Source organism: Eleutherodactylus coqui, chromosome 1, assembly GCF_035609145.1.
Source record: "Eleutherodactylus coqui strain aEleCoq1 chromosome 1, aEleCoq1.hap1, whole genome shotgun sequence".
Taxonomy (NCBI): Eukaryota; Metazoa; Chordata; class Amphibia; order Anura; family Eleutherodactylidae; genus Eleutherodactylus; species Eleutherodactylus coqui.
In genome coordinates, this window is record NC_089837.1 from 216351125 (window position 1) to 216367773 (window position 16649).

At 41.5% G+C, this 16649-nt stretch overlaps 1 protein-coding gene across 4 annotated transcripts in view; it reads right to left on the reverse strand.

The window, feature by feature from the left end:
* Positions 1–16649, reverse strand: part of PTPRK (protein tyrosine phosphatase receptor type K) — a 374180-nt gene that overhangs the window by 116380 nt on the left and 241151 nt on the right. The gene's annotated exons all lie outside the window — the stretch shown is intronic.

Consider the following 16649-nt stretch of genomic DNA (forward strand, 5'->3'; position numbering starts at 1 on the left):
AAAACTGCAGGAAATAACTTCTTGCGAGCAGCTTATGTGAAAACTGGAATATGTCAAGACTTTTATTTTTTTGTTAATATAGTCACTAAAAAGACCAGGAGCAAAAATGTAATGCACGTTTATGAAGAAAAACAGTATTATATAAATATGCCATTTCTTGATACATTTTCTTTATCCCCATCTCAATGTGAACTGTACATGTGCAGCACAAGTTGGGTGTCATTCTATGGGGTGGGCTTTGTAAAAAAAAAGTCGTCCTATGTGCCCCAATTAAAAAAAAAATTACCCATTGAAAGACAGAACACACAGCTGCATTGCTGTAAAAATTAAGCTATGGTGGTAAAAGACAAAGCAACGTTTCTTTTTTTTTTTAAAGGTATTTAAGCACTGCTACATAAAAACCCACTATAAATTTGATATCACCATAAGCATACTGACCCACAGAATAAAGAGAACGTTATGTTTACTGCATCCTGAATGCCGTAAAAAACTCACTCCCCGAAATGATGCAGCTGTATTTTTCTATTGCGCCTTATATAACCATTTTTCAATACATTATATGGTATGTTAAATGGTACCATTAAAAAAATATAACTCTTCCCACACACTCTGAGCCCTCATGTAGCTATGTCGCTGGGGAAAAAAAAGTTTTTGGGAAATGTGGGGGTGGAAAGAATGAAGAAAAAACCCCGAAAAGGCCGCTTCTACTTTTACTGAACAATTAGTTTAATTAGCAGTCTGAATCGGCATGCAGGAGGATTAATTACAATCCGGGGGGATATCGATGCTATTCTAGCAAAAGCTGTGTTTGCCCGGATGGGGGGGGAACGCAGTTACTTGAAGAAGCGGAAATTTTCTTTGACCAGAGTACTAGTATACATCTGATATAGAAAGCCATTTCTTAGCAGTCAACTACAATTACAGTACCTTGAGGTACAATCGTAAATGATCATTAAGCATTTCATCCATGTCTGCACATACTAGTCATAAGAGAAGTAGTCACACAGAGAAAAAGCACAAAGCTTCCAGCAGGTGAGGACCACTAAGAGACAGCTGCAGCCCCGACAAGATACCCCCTTAAGGGGCAACACGACTGCTGTTTAGTCTCATTCCCTGCCGTTCAGAGATCTTCCCTGTGGGGTTTTAATCAATGTTTAAGATTCAACAACATTAAAGAGGAAATGTTAATTAATAGCATGATCCATTTTAATAGTGCTTGGAGCAGATGCATGGGGATATGATGAGAAGACCATGCAGCTGTCGCTTTTAATATTTATCTTAAGTAGTAAATTAGCCGATACATCATACTAGAATAGCATCGATATCCCCCTGGATTGTGATTAATCCTCCTGCATGCCGATTCAGTCTGCTAATTGAGCTAATTGCTCAGTTAAAGTAGAAGTCTGAGAGATGACGCAGATTATAATAGTCATTTACTGTTAGTAGAGTTTACTGCAGAAAGTTGACAAGATCAAGGGTGAGAAACTAGAATGCTAACAGCTCTCGGTAATTCAATCTGTAAGTGGATAGTGGAAAACTAAATGAGATTATTGCTACAGCATGTACCGCGCAGAATCTGCTGCTCATCCTTTATGCATCAAGCTTCCTATTTGGCCACCTAGATGGTGCATCTACCCCGGCTTGTATATTCTTCTGCTCCATTGCCATTCACCAGGTCACTTCATTAATTAGGTGGACCAGTTAGAGAAGAAGGCCAACCAAAGAAGTGGTCTATCCACTTGACTGACAATTATATTTCCTGCTGGTGATTTTTCAGAAATCTAGAAATCTACATCTTCCAACAGTAAAAAATATGACAGCTTTTTCCCCAGAAGCAGTGACAATGCTGTCCGTGAGCGGTTTTTGGTAATACAGCTCATCCACATTCAAGTTACCATCTTGCTATTTTTTTTATTGCAATAAGGAATCTTTACTGCTGGATATAAAAAAAAATAAAAAATAAATAAATAAAAACGATCGTGATTCTAAAGCCCGTACTAATTGGAGTTGGAGCGTAGTGTTGATGGTGCTACATACTGACTGTGTTGGACCAGCAGTAGCACAAGTCTCTGGCTACTAGGCAAGTGATGTGGTGAAACCTCTCCAGCAGACTATTTCAGAAGACCATTTTGATCTAGACCCGAGCCTTCTGTGCTGGAGTTGTATACTGTCTCACTGCTTTGAGAAAAACACCCGCTCTAGAAACCGTTTGTATAGATCTTATGCACAGACAGAAACCTACTGGAGATGACCACCTAAGAATGCAAAGAAAACTGGTCGTTTGGAGGGGTGGTAATATCAACAAGCAGGGCCACTATATACTATTACTACTGTGGCCACTGTGGGGGTCACTATTACTACTGGGGCCACTGTGGGGGTCACTATTACTACTGGGGACAATATGGGGGACACTTACTAGTGAGGCCACTCTGCATGTGGCAGCATACCTTAAAGGGGTTGTCTCGCGCCAAAACGTTTTTTGTTTTTTTTTCCCATAGGCCCCCCGTTCGGCGCAGGACAACCCCAATGGATGTGTTAAAAAAAAAAAAAAAACATATTACTTACCCTAATCCCTGCTCTGCGACGTCTTCCTTCTTCCTTCACCAAGATAGCCGCCGGGATCTTCACCCACGATGCACCGCGGGTCCTTTCCCATGGTGTACCGTGGGCTCTGTGCGGTCCATTGCCGAATCCAGCCTCCTGATTGGCTGGAATCGGCACACGTGACGGGGCGGAGCTACGATGATCAGCTCTCCGGCACGAGCGGCCCCATTCACCAGGAAGAAGACCGCACAGCGCAAGCGCGTCTAAAAACGCCAGAAGGAAGCGAAATTAGACGGATCCATGGCGACGGGGACGCCAGCAACGGAGCAGGTAAGTGAATAACTTCTGTATGGCTCATAATTAATGCACGATGTATATTACAAAGTGCATTAATATGGCCATACAGAAGTGTATACCCCCACTTGCTTTCGTGAGACAACCCCTTTAAACTGACTTAGGGTATGTTTACACGTGGGGGAAATGCTGTAGAATGTCTGCAGTGGAACTTTCTGTGACACATTATGCAGCATTTCTGCATCCAAAAAAAGTCAAATCCATACTACTTCACACTATGATTTCATACTATGCGGTGCTCCCCTAGCCACCTTCGTAGGCTTCCTGCCACCAGCGTCCCCCGGTAGGCTATCACTGTTTTAGACAGTCCTATATGGAGTTATTATCAAAGGGCTAACACTTATAAATCTGAAGTAATATGACCTACCGGGATTCCCTGCTATGCAGAGCTGGAGGGTCAGACTTAGACCCTGGCAGTTCTGCAGGTGACTGTCACCACAGGGGTTGCTTTCACCTATAATTAGGGCTCCTATAGACGCCCTAACTATAGTGGGAAAATGTCAAATAAAGTAAAAAAAAAAAAAAAGTGAATGTCCCCCAGAGGTCTTCTATGACGTCATGGGGGACACATAGTAAAAAACACAATACCATACATCAGTAAAACAAAATAACAGAATAAAACAACAATATATACATAAGAAAGAGAATAACACAAAGCAGACACCAACAAAAACCGGATTTTGGATTGAGAATCATTTTTGCAATAGCATTTTATGAAAAATTTTCTTCTGCAGTTTCTACACATCACTGTATAAAGATACTGCAGCCTAAGTTTCCCTAGGAGATCTGTCAGTATGGTTGGACTGCAGGGTGGCTTTATGTCAAGCAAGATAAAACTTTGTTCATAAATGATGACCGGCCCTTTACTGCGAATGGAGGCGGGCGGGCCGGAATGATCGTTCCTGTATAAAAGCACAGGAACGATTATCTCTTGAACAACCCATCGGGCATCTGCAACTGACAAGTTGTCCCGTGTAAAAGCACCCTTAGATGAAAAGAACGTTCAGGAGAGAAGAGAGCAGAGGGAAAACAGGCCATGTTGACTGAAAGATCTCATATGAGACTTATGCTTTATGTCCACAGGTGAATTGTGGCTGCAGAATCCAGAGTGGGCGTCTGCCTCCAGATTCCGCAGCAATAATCCTCCATAGCATGCTATTGAAAAACTATTTTTCATTTACACGAGCGGAATTCACAGAGAAAGTCTCTACTCTTCAAGTGACTCCAAACAAAGCGTTAGAATGGCCCTTTTACATGGGACAATTATTGTTCAGAATCACTCAAATTTCCACGCTCCGCAGGAATTAGGCGATAGTCGTACCCTGTAAATGCATGCAGAGACTGAAAGAGATATGTTCAGTTTCAGCATTCAGAAAACTAAACTACTAGCTGATCAGAAGTGAACGACTGCTGTATACACTGAAGAACGCTCTCCGGCTGCCATGCCAGCAGTGTTTTCTGCGATACGTACTCCTGTGTATCAGCACAGGAGCGAGCACCACTGGGATGAGTGTTGGGAATAGTTTGCTCGACAGCTCGTCCTGTGTAAATGGGGCATAAGCAAACAGGCTGTATTTTTCACACCAAAAAACACACTTTGTTCGCATGTTCGCTTTAAGTCAAAAGGAATGTATTTCCGATTTCCTTTGTGAAAGAAGCCTGTTTTTTTTTTCTTGCACTAAAGCTCAATTTAGTTGGATGCCACAGATTCACACCAGCAGAACAAGAGACTCCCTAGTTGCCATAAATCTTTGTTCCCCTAGTGGCATCATCACTCATGCAAGAATAACTTTCCCAATCTAACATAATTAAATTATTACACCATTGAAGTCAGCGACCATAACCGTAGGTATTAACATTTACAACCAACTGTACTGAGAAAACACTCAACTAGAACAGGTGAAGTATTAACGTACTATATACTGAACATTAGAGGTCTGGAAGAGGAGTGACCGTAAAAAAAAAGGATAGATTTGGAAACCTCAAGGCATCAAGCTTTTTATGCAGTTGAAAACTTAGGGTCAACACAAAGGGGTATTTTGGTACTGGGGCCACTGTCACTGTTGTCAGCACAGGAAGCAGAAAAGCGTTGACAATAGTGCAGTGACCTAGGATGGTATTCTGGACACAACTTTGCAGTTCCAACCTGGGCTGCTGTGGTATGGTCACAGCGCCTTCTGCTTCCTGTGCTGACCATAGTGACAGCGGCCCCAGGAATTAGCGGATTGTCAGGGATCCCATTGGTCAACAGATATTTTTTTTTCTTGTTTAAAGAGCCAGAATACCCATTTAAAATGTACCTTAAAGGGGTTGTCCCGCGCCGAAACGGGGTTTTTTTTTTTTCAATAGCCCCCCCGTTCGGCGTGAGACAAACCCGATGCAGGGGTTTAAAAAAAAAAAAAAAACGGATAGTACTTACCCGAATCCCCGCGCTCCGGTGACTTCTTACTTACCTTGCGAAGATGGCCGCCGGGATCTTTACCCTCGGTGGACCGCAGGTCTTCTGTGCGGTCCATTGCCGATTCCAGCCTCCTGATTGGCTGGAATCGGTACACGTGACGGGGCGGAGCTACGAGGAGCAGCTCTCCGGCACGAGCGGACCCATTCAGAAGGGAGAAGACCGGACTGCGCAAGCGCGTCTAATCGGGCGATTAGACGCTGAAATTAGACGGCACCATGGAGACGAGGACGCCAGCAACGGAACAGGTAAGTGAATAACTTCTGTATGGCTCATAATTAATGCACAATGTACATTACAAAGTGCATTAATATGGCCATACAGAAGTGTATAACCCCACTTGCTATCGCAGGACAACCCCTTTAATGATACAATTACCAATAGACTTTTCTGAATATAAACCTGAAATTACAGCAATATTAACATTTAATGGACTCTAATCTTAAAGAAACACTTGAATTAATGTGACGTAGATGTATATGTGTGTGTGTGTGTGTGTGTGTGTGTGTGTGTGTGTGTGTGTGTGTGTGTGTGTGTGTGTGTGTGTGTGTGTATATATATATACACACACATATACATATATATATACACACACACACACACACACACACACACACACACACACACACACACACACACACACACACACACACACATATATATATATATATATATATATATAATTCTGCGCCATTAAACATCAGCAATAGACATGAACTAAATTAAAATAAAATTAAGAACTGGGTGTCCACTATTAATCTTATACACAAATGTAAAGTTTCCCATTATGTAGAGTCAAACAAGTCATGCATTTCACTATTTTGCAACACTGCGTCAAGTGACTGGCAATTGACTCATGATTACATGAATCCTGAATTAAACATTCATTAGGCCTTTATATAGGTTTATGTAAGCCATAACCCCTAACGACCGCCAATACATCTTTTGACAGCGGCCATTAACAGGCTTTATTCTGATGCGCTTTCAACGGTAGTTGCATCAAAAGCCTGGCATGCAGCCAATCGCTGGCTGTAGAAGGTCACTGCTTTGGCCAGTGATTGGCTGCAGCAGTCACATGTCCTGGTCAGCAGCAACCAGGAAGGACAGAGTAATTGTGATCCAATTTTAATTTGTCGGAGAACCCCTTTAAATAAAAAAATAGCTGGGAGAAATGACGGCATTTCTGCTAGAAAATTTCAGCCATCAGCAAGACTCAAGCGCACGTTATTGTGAAGACTTGACAGTTTGAAACCATAACAAGTTTTGGAATAAATATGACATCATAAAGCTGTTGAAAAAAGGTTATTCGCAGCCAATAGAATATTCATGGAGGCATTAGACCTATACATCAAGAGTGCTTTTAATGTTTCGCCCAAAGCATAAAACTCAAGCAAGTTGTGCACAGAGCTAATATATAGAACAGTGCAAACTGAAGGATGATAGATGTGCTTTGTATGTATCCCACTCCCTGAATAAAGACGATTTTCTGATGATGCTTAACTGCAAATTTTAATTGCGCAGTGATATTCAAAGATCACTATGATTTTTCAGTATTAGGGCTCATTCATACTAATGTTTTAATTTTGGAGGTGGCTCAGCGGTTGGCGCTGTTGCTTTGCAGTGCTGGGGTCCTAGGTTCAAATCTCATTAAGGGCAACATCAACTTCGAAAAAACTCCATACAGATGTCATACTCTGTCAGATTTGAACTCCTCCAGCGCTCTAGGCAAGTTACACACATTCCAGAGGGATCCTTATTATGGTAACTTAAAAAGTGCCTAAAGACATTATGTTATGTGAACCCCTTCTGAATGTCTGAGTATTAATGGTCCGGCCTATCTATTTTAAAGATAATGGGCAATCCCATAGGTAGATAATATAAGTAGACCCACAATTTAGGAATCAAATCAGTAAAATCAAGATGTTTTCTTGTTCTAAATGGATTTCCTGCTGGTTGTGACAAATGTTGGAGCAACACTAAGGTCAGGTTTACACAAGCAAGAAAATCGTGTGAGATTTGTGTGTTGCGAGACTCACAAATATAAGCCACATTCTTTTGAATGGAGTCATACACGTGAGCAATGGTTTTCTGCATGGTATCGCGATGTGGCAAACAAATCACAACATGTGGAAACTTGCGTGTGCTCTGGCATTTCAGCGCTCATTTTTTACAATGGGGCCGGCAGCAGCATCACACCATGTGTATAGTGCACGCGATGCCATGCAAGGTCTCCCATTGACAACAACGGGAAGAACTCTGCCATGGATGACAGATGCGTCGGAGGATCCCCATCGGGGACTTCACATGGATGGCAAGTGCTAAATTGTGCTGTGAGTCACAGCCCCATATTGCCCTCACCCGTGTGAGGTTAGCCTTACACACTCGTGCTCCACATCTTAAAGAACCTTTCAGCGGTTTACTCATGATCCTTTGAAAGAGGTCCCATATCTACGGGATGGGATATCCCTCCGGGTGCAATTTGTTTTCTAACGACTACTGAGAGGCATTCAGATTTTTGGAACTTGGAACACTGCCCTTGTTCTAATTATACAACATACATTGGTACATATATACTAATACTGTCTAATAGTTACTGCTATCAAGATTAACAGTATGTTCATTATTAATAAAGATCATTTAGGGTGCTGCACCGACCCATAGTTTTTCTGTTGGGTTAAACAAGAACATACAATATGTTGTAATTTCAATTTACTACTGAAGACAACAATGTAGCCAATTGTGTTCAAGAGAAAACCCCAGCCTTCAACAACGGTAAGGCAAGACAATAGCTGAATGCAAGTTTCCCTTGAAGCACATCTTAATGATAAAACTTATTATCCAGCTGTCAGTTGCGGGGAAATCTTGAGAGATGTCCGTAAAGCTTTTGACATAAAGTTATTTCCAAAGATGTGAGTTCAGCGGGAACTTTTCAGAATGACAATCTGTTTCTCTGGTGTCTTTTCAGCAAAAGCTTGAAGTGTAGATTGCAATGCTAGGTTCAATCTAACCAGTCTGTTGAAATGAGAGCATCAATTCCTTGACCTCTTGGGAAAACACACTTGTCAGCATGAAATTGGATGCAATGACACCTCCCAGCTTACCAGATATTTCCAGCCATTAAACCTTTAGATGCCGGATTGGGCCAATGGATACTGTCATTTTTTTTCACATCGCAGTGTTAACAGAGTGCATTAATTATACCATCTACAAGACCAAGCCATGATCTACTGCTCTTATATCACACTCATTTGTTGAACTAGTGGAAAACTTCTTGGACAAACCATCACAAGTCATTTGCACTGCCCATTGTTCTGTTGGAAGGGTGTTAAAGCATATACAATTAAAACACAAAACACAATTCTGTCATCCTACATTTTTCGTGATGACATTCACCGTGTGGGATAGGTAATGCATTATTTTAACAGCCACAGAAAGGGCTTAATAATGGAAGAGTCCATGCAAGCCTGCTTGCTTTCACAAGGCCCCTGGCTGCCATGGCAACAAAAATGCATCTCGCAATCTTGTTGTCCTGGAGCCATTTGGTAGACAGAGGTAGCGGGCTCACTTCCGGCTGCTGTGGCCTAGTGTTAAGTTTCATAGCAGACACCCACAGTGCATGGGCAGGCTTGGCGTCTGAACGCACTCTATACAAACCCTACGCTTATCCAACATGCATGTATATCGAAATTTCGCACTGTCAGCATGATTATTATTTACAACACAATTCTTATATGAAAACATATCTAATTAGTGTTTGCCAGGTATTTGTTATAAAATTATTCACTCTCCTTGTGTATGTTGACCAAACACCAGCAACCTAGACGTAGAAAAGTAGCACTAAGGCCGCCTGCACACGGCCGGGTCACATTACGCATGCAGGATGCCGCAGCGGAAACCAACCCGATGCCTGGCCGGTGACCCCAGTGTACCTCTCCACAGTCTTCTACTCTGTGCCGCGCATGTGCGTCTGGCGTACACATGCAGTACAGATTGTGCCACTCTGTTGCTAGGCAATGACGTGGATCCCGTGACCCTTCTGCAATGTTTGCGGAAGGGTCACAGGGCGGACGGCTTCCATTACTATCACTAGAAGCTGTCCCCATGGAAGCCATATAGAATCACAGTAGGTTACGATTTCTCCGCAAGCGGAAAATCGCAGTTGTTTTCCGTTCGTGTACAAGAAATTATGTTTTGCCACAGCATGCTATGGGCGCCATTTGCTGCGGAATCTGGAGGCAGACACCCACTCCGGATTCCACAATGCAAATCCACTGGTGTGCAGGCGGTCTTAGAATGCTGAAAAGGCACTAATTAATACAGAACAGGCTAACTAAAACTCAACCGACTTAGATTTCAAGTTAATAGAAACATTCTTATTTTTTCTTTTACTACTCCAATTTCTTTCATAAAACCCTTATAGGCGTTAGAGAAAGTTTCCCTTGCTGTACTAATACAAAAGGTAAGCTGTAATATCATAAAATGAAATGGTTTGTATCTAGGAAGGACCCAATACATATTTCCTGACACATAGCAATAATAAAATTGTAGTCCTGGATGGGAGCAGCAGGCTGAGCTGGTAATAAATGCCCCACTGACAATTACCTGTCCATTTACTTTGATACAATGTTTTTTCTATCACCTCCATGAATGATTAACTGTGTATCCTTCATGTGTAATCAATATCCAGGAAGATTAACATTAGCTTTACAGATTAGATGTCCCATGATAATAAATTCTATTGATCTGAGAGGCTGAGCAGCAGAGATCTCAGTATATTTCGCAGAGTTTAAATTAAAAGGAGATATATGGTTGCTGATAGACGAAAGGCTACTGTGATTAGAACGTTTGTCCTCCTTACAGTCCTCATGGGTTGCAGCTAATGCACCCTGAACCTTTGCAGTGAAATATGAACCAGCGGTGTCGACAAGCATCAAGAGATACGCAGGCAAATTGATGGAGAATGTCAGAGCTTATTACCAGGCTTAAAGGATCCACCATCCAACAGGAACCATAATTAGGAGAGGTGCGGGAGGTGGAGTAATTATTGGAATACACTTATAACATTAGAACGCTGACACCAAACCAAAACTGCTATATGCCCAATGTACTTTCAACAAACTGTGCCTGTAAAGCAATAGCACAGGTGAATAGAACACATTTGGTAATATAGCTCATCAGAGAAATATGTATTTTCTTCATCACGCTGCTTTCTTCCTTTTAAACGGTGCTAAACTGATCTTGAGAGACAAGATGGACTAACAAGCTCACCGAGTGATCAAATTATATGCTGCCCTTAGAAGTCTATGAATGGGGGAGGAGGAAGGAGGAGAGGTCTGACAGAGTAGCAAATAGACACTTATAGGGATGGCGCTGAAGCCACTCTCAAACGGCACGCTTCTTATCATGATTAGCAACACGCTAATCGTGGTACAGCGTTCCCATTGATTTTAATAGGGCCTCACAGACTTGCGCTCAAACGCTGCGTCTCTAATGCCATGATTTTCTAACACTGTCTGTTCAATTTTTAGCGTTTTTGTGTTTAACGCACCTCATTACTCATCACAATGATAAAAAGTGTTGTCAAACGCTCATACGTTCTAAAACGCCGCTTTAAATTGCAGTAAAATGCAAGTATGTGTGAGAGTGGCCTAATTCTTTTACAGTCTCACAGATGTTGGAATCTTATCTACACTGCTCAGTACTGCTGTATAATGTCCTCCATGCTGCTGCTTGTGTGCGAGTGTGGTAGGGAAGCAGAATCTACTTTATCCATGTTCAGTGTATGGATACATCATAGCAGCTACTTTCAACCCACCAACTCAGAAACTTAATAAATGAAGCCTGCAAAGGTTAAACTGGTGAAAAGTTCCATGACTATACCCAGAGAGGTTATCATAATTAGGGAATATCTATGTATAGATATATCAGGGGACAATACAGAGATCTCTCCCATCATCTATTTATACCAAGGACTGTGACACTAACAAGGAGGGTATCCTCTACATCTAGAAGAAAGGTTTCTACACTAACATAGAAGGGGATTCATGTAAGAGCAGTCACACTATGGAATTCTGATGACGTGGTGATGGCAAACTGAATAGTAGTGTATTTTAAGAATGATAAAAGGATGCTATCCATCTCCCCATATCTATCTATACACATACGTATACACACATTATTGCCAACCGCCTGCTGCGGGTGGGTAGGAAAATGGAGTCAAATTTGGTGGTTAGTAGGCTCGAGCATCTAGGGCTAAGTCAGTGTCTCTCTCTCTAATATATATATATACACACACACACACACACACACTATTGCCCCCCCCCCCCCCTGCTACTGGTGAGTACGAAAATGGAGTCAAATTTGGGGGTAGTTAGTAGACTGGAGCATCTAGGGCTAAATCTACTCAGTGTATCTATATATTTCTGACTTGCTGGTTTGATCTGAGTGAATGACTGAGGTCTCTCACTGTTTGGGAGAGTATTAGTAACTGTTGAGAGTGTGTTGGTAACTCTGAGCTCTGCTTGAGAGAGTGTTGGTGGCATTTATGAGGTCTCTGTTGGCGGTACCTCTGAGCGTTGCATGGAGTCTGTAGCATCCGGTGGTTTGGAATGCTGCTGGGGTTAATCGGGTTTGTTTTATAGTTACTTGTTTTATAACCGTTACCTTCAGTTAAAGAAGCAAATAAAAGGATGAGAATGTTAATGTTGACGACTCTAAGAAACTGAGATTTTTTTTAATAATTGGTTACAGGCTCTCTGTATTTTTGCTTATGTATTGTTGGGACGATCTTCCACTGCCATGTCAGGTTTTGTTTCACCATATTTACAATTTGTTGGGATCTCCTGGTTTTTCATAACTTAAGAGGTTTCATCAAAAATAGGTGATTTACCCCAATATCAAATGGGATGTAAGATTATGGCTGAATTTGGTTTTACCTCAGCGTAATTAAGTGGTTTTTAGGGTGCATCCCAGGGGCAACTCAGTGTCTGGGATGCGAAAAGGGGTGTGCTTTGCATTTGAGGGGAATCATTGTAAATGGAGAATTGTAGGTACCGATGAGTGCTCATATTCTGCTGGTTTCATTCTTATATTGTTGTTTTAGTCAGAAATCAGTATAAAATTTCTTGCATCCAGGAAATAGAGAATTTTTCTAAAAAAGAAAAAAAAAAAGGCAAGTAGTGAGTGATACTTTCAACGGGGTTAGAAGTAGGCCCAGCTCATTAAAGAAGGCTTTTGTACGGCTTCTTTGTGCCCGAGTCCAAGTTAATTTAAGTTATTTCCCATCTTAAAATTAGTTCAAAGAAAAAAATGTTAAGGAAATAGATGAGGGCAAAATTACAGGTCATTTTGATACCTCTTTTAGTCAATTTGAGGTTGGCCCCTTTAGGGGCGATACCAAAGGAATCAATCTCCTCTCAGTGATTTAACATTTATCTTACCCAAGGCAATTTTCTCTGAAATTTGAGGTTGAACCTGAGTTGCTTTTCAGTTTGTCTTCAATTCTTTGGTTTGCAGTTAAAGGATGGACTGTTCTTGGACATGGCTACCTTTGTCCATGGGTTTTTCTCAGTCATCTATTTACTTTGAGATTTTTGCTTCTTTCCTTGAAGTGGGGAGTTAGAAGAGGATTTAAAAAAAAACAAAAGGGGGTAATGCATTATTTGGATGACTTTTTATTCGTCAGTCTTCCTGATGAAGGTAATTGTAAGGAGGTTAAATGGTTTTTGTTCGATGATGGAATATTTGGTATCCCGGTGGGTCATGAGAAACATTTTTCCATGCACCGGATTAGAATTGCTGGGTAGTATTATTGATAGTTGTACTATCTCCTCGTGTGACCCTGATCGGTAATTTTTTCATTTCTTTTTCTTTCCAGAAGATTTTAGAGTCACAATAGGTCTTTACCCTCTCAACGAGCATGTTGACTGTCAATTCAGAAGAATGATCTGCTCTCATGGAGGCAGTTTTGCTAGAGTTTGATGGTAGTTTCGCTTTGCAAGCAGATTTATTTTTTTATGGTTCAAAATGTATTTATTTATTTTTTGCATAACGAACAACAGCATTGGCCCTCTTTTGTGGCCCAATCACAGTTTTGAATCAATGAATAAAGCAATAAAGCTTGCTTTTACATGAATATCTCTGGTTCTTAGGTCTACTTATTTTCAGTGAAAATTGTATAACTGCAAAAACCGTTTAACAGCTAGTTATTTACTATGGTATAGAAGTTAGATGAGGCCCATGTAGGGTCTGCAGTATAGAAAAGAGAGAAAGAGTAGGAGAATTAGAGAGTAGGGGGGGGGGGGCAAAAAGGCAGGCTGGGAGGTGTGGGGGAAGGGGGGGGGGGGTCGGTCTGACCTTTCTATCCCTTCAATTCCAAACGTCCCCGTCAAGGATGGGGGGGGGGGAATGGTGTGACTAGGGCATAGCGATGTTTGTATGGGGTGGAGGGATTGATCCACTCAGGACCCATGTGGTTATCTCTGTTTTGTCTCTTCGTATAATCCAGGCGCTCCATGTCGCCATATATTTGTTGTAGCGCAACTCATCTCTGGCGCAGGTCTCCTCCATATATTGGATTTGATCTATTGCCTCCAGCCACATCAATCTAGAGGGTGGATAAGAGGTTTTCCACTTTCTCGGTATTATTTGGCGCATTGCCATGATGAAGAACTTCAACAATGATTTTTTGGTCTGTGCCAAGGATCCAGGGAATATTGACAGTAGCGTTATCTCTGGGGTCACCTCTGTATTTACCCCCTGTATCCATGAATAGACGGCCTCCATTTTCAGCCACAGTGGGTTTATTTTCGGACATGACCACCAGATATGAATATAGGTGCCCCTCTCTGTCTGGCATCTCCAACAAGTATCCGGGTATTGTGGGTAAATTCTAGCCAGCCTCGCCGGTGTTTTGTACCATCTCATTAGGATCTTATAATTTAATTCTTGGAATTTACTGGAGATTGTGATTTTTTGTGTTAGAATGTATGCTTTTGTCCAATCTTCCTCGGAGGGTATGTCGTTTAGCTCCTTTTCCCATTCACTTTCTAGGGCCGTCCCTTTGCCCCGTATATTTTCTCCTAGCATGAAGTGGTAAATGTCTGAGATTTTGCCTGCCTTTGTTTGGCTGTAAATGAATTGGCTCTCAAATGGTGTCATAGATAGCCCAATCGACCGAGCCCCTCCCAGGGATCTTACGTAGTGGCACAGCTGGAGATATTGGTACCACGCTCCGGTTGGGGGGTCCCGGCTATCCAGGATCTCATTCAGGGTCTTTATGCCGTCGCCTGTTATTAGGTCTTTGACTCTTGGGATATCTCCTGTTTGGTCCTGTACTAACATATTCACTAAGGAAGAGCCCTTGAAAAATACAGGGATTTCTATGTTTCCTACCAATGGGGTTAGTGGACCAGGTCTTTTGATCAGTCCCGATTTGGAGATTTAGTTTTTTAGCATCCAAATTAAAATGATTACGGTTTATTTGCGCTTTTCTTTTTCTTGTAAGCAAGATTACAGGGTATTCTGGAATGGTTACTGGCCATCTGAACCATGGTGTAAGCTAGAAATGGATAAGCATTCGCAGGATGCGAAGGTGTTTATTTCTTTTTACACTTTAGGTTTAAAGCAGGTTTGCGTTCTAGGTCTATTAAGAAATTAATGGCAGGGATATCATTTTTTCAGAAATGGCTAGGCATGACACCGAGTAATTCTTTTCAGCAAATTAGACTATGGTTCCGAGAATACAGAGCGGTTGCTTTTTCCAAGGCTCAAGGATCCGCTATTATGTTGGCTTATTAAACAAGCTAATATTAGTGTTTGGTTATAGCTCAGGTTATGAAGTGATGCCTTTTCAGTGTGCCTTTTTATTAGCATATTTTGGAGCGTTGAGATGTGAAGTGTTTGGCTCAGTTCAGAGCGATTTACTTGCCTTTTATTCTCCGATATGTCTGAGCATGAGAATGGCATAAAATTTTCCTGAGGCACACTGAAACAGATAAGTTAAAGACAGGGGTTTGGATCCAGATTTTTTTTTCAAAACCTTAATGGTAATCTATGCAGGGTGAGGGCATTGGTGCAAACATTGCTGTGTGATTTTGTCTTCTTTTAGGTCATCAACGACCGGTTTTGTGGATTATTGGACACTCGTTTATTTACGGGGCTCAGCAAAGAGCATGGGTCATTGATACTCAGATGATTCACGGTTAGATGCATCAGTTTTTTAAGCCTTTGGTACAGAGTCAGAGGGATGAAATGATTCTGGCCGATGCCTTTGCTGAGGTTGGAAAGGGCAGTCCTTCTGAGCCAAGCATCCTTTTGTTTTATTTGAGAGGGAATGACACTGGGAAAATTAAAACAATTGAACTGTTATGCGAAATCAGAAGGGAATTTTGGAGGGTTAAAGCTATTTTCCTGACATGATTTTAGTATTTTCTGAATTTGCAACCCAGTTGGTTTGCGTGTTTCCAAAGTTTTTTTTAATAAAAAATGGAAAAGATTAGATAAGGTGCTAGGAAAATGCTTACTGTTACTCAGGGTTTTTCGGTTCGGCACACTGAGATAGAAGGGTTTTAGTTGGCTGTACAGTACTCGATCGGGTGCATTTATTGGACATTGCTTTGGACATTTTTTTTATATGGGATTGCAGGAGATTATTGAAAGTGCTGCAGCTGTGTTTGGGGGGCGGGGTAGCTATGTCATGGCCTGGTGGGAATGCTGCCTGCCTCCTGCGGGTGGGTATAAAGATGGATTAAAGATTGGTTATTGGTGTAGACTTGAGTATGTAGGACTCAGTCTACGTGTTATATATGTTGGGTTTTTAAGATATTTATAAGGTAACCCCACTTAAAAGAAATGTCGCTGCCTTTTAAATCCATGCTGTCGTCTGTGGTTTTATTTCAGGTATATGTTTAGATAATATAGAGCATAAGATTCCATTGTTCTGGGTCACACTACCCCACGGACACTGCACCGCCGCAACAGTTGCAAAAGCACAACTGCCTAATTGACTCTCAAATACGTATTGCTGAGAAGCACCAGAGCAATATATAATAAGTGGATGTACATTCATATCCTAAAAATTACTACAATATAGAAAGAAAAAAATCTTAGAAATGCTTTTAACCTATCAAGTTGTATCCTATGAGGATCTCAGCCATAGTAGTTCACGTTAATAGATGTACAGACTCCCGTAGAACACGTCTGCACTGTACTTGTAAGAACATTCTTAACATAAAAATATTCCCTCAAAGTTCTGATCCATAATCCTGCAAGTCTCTGGACGGGTATAAGATTC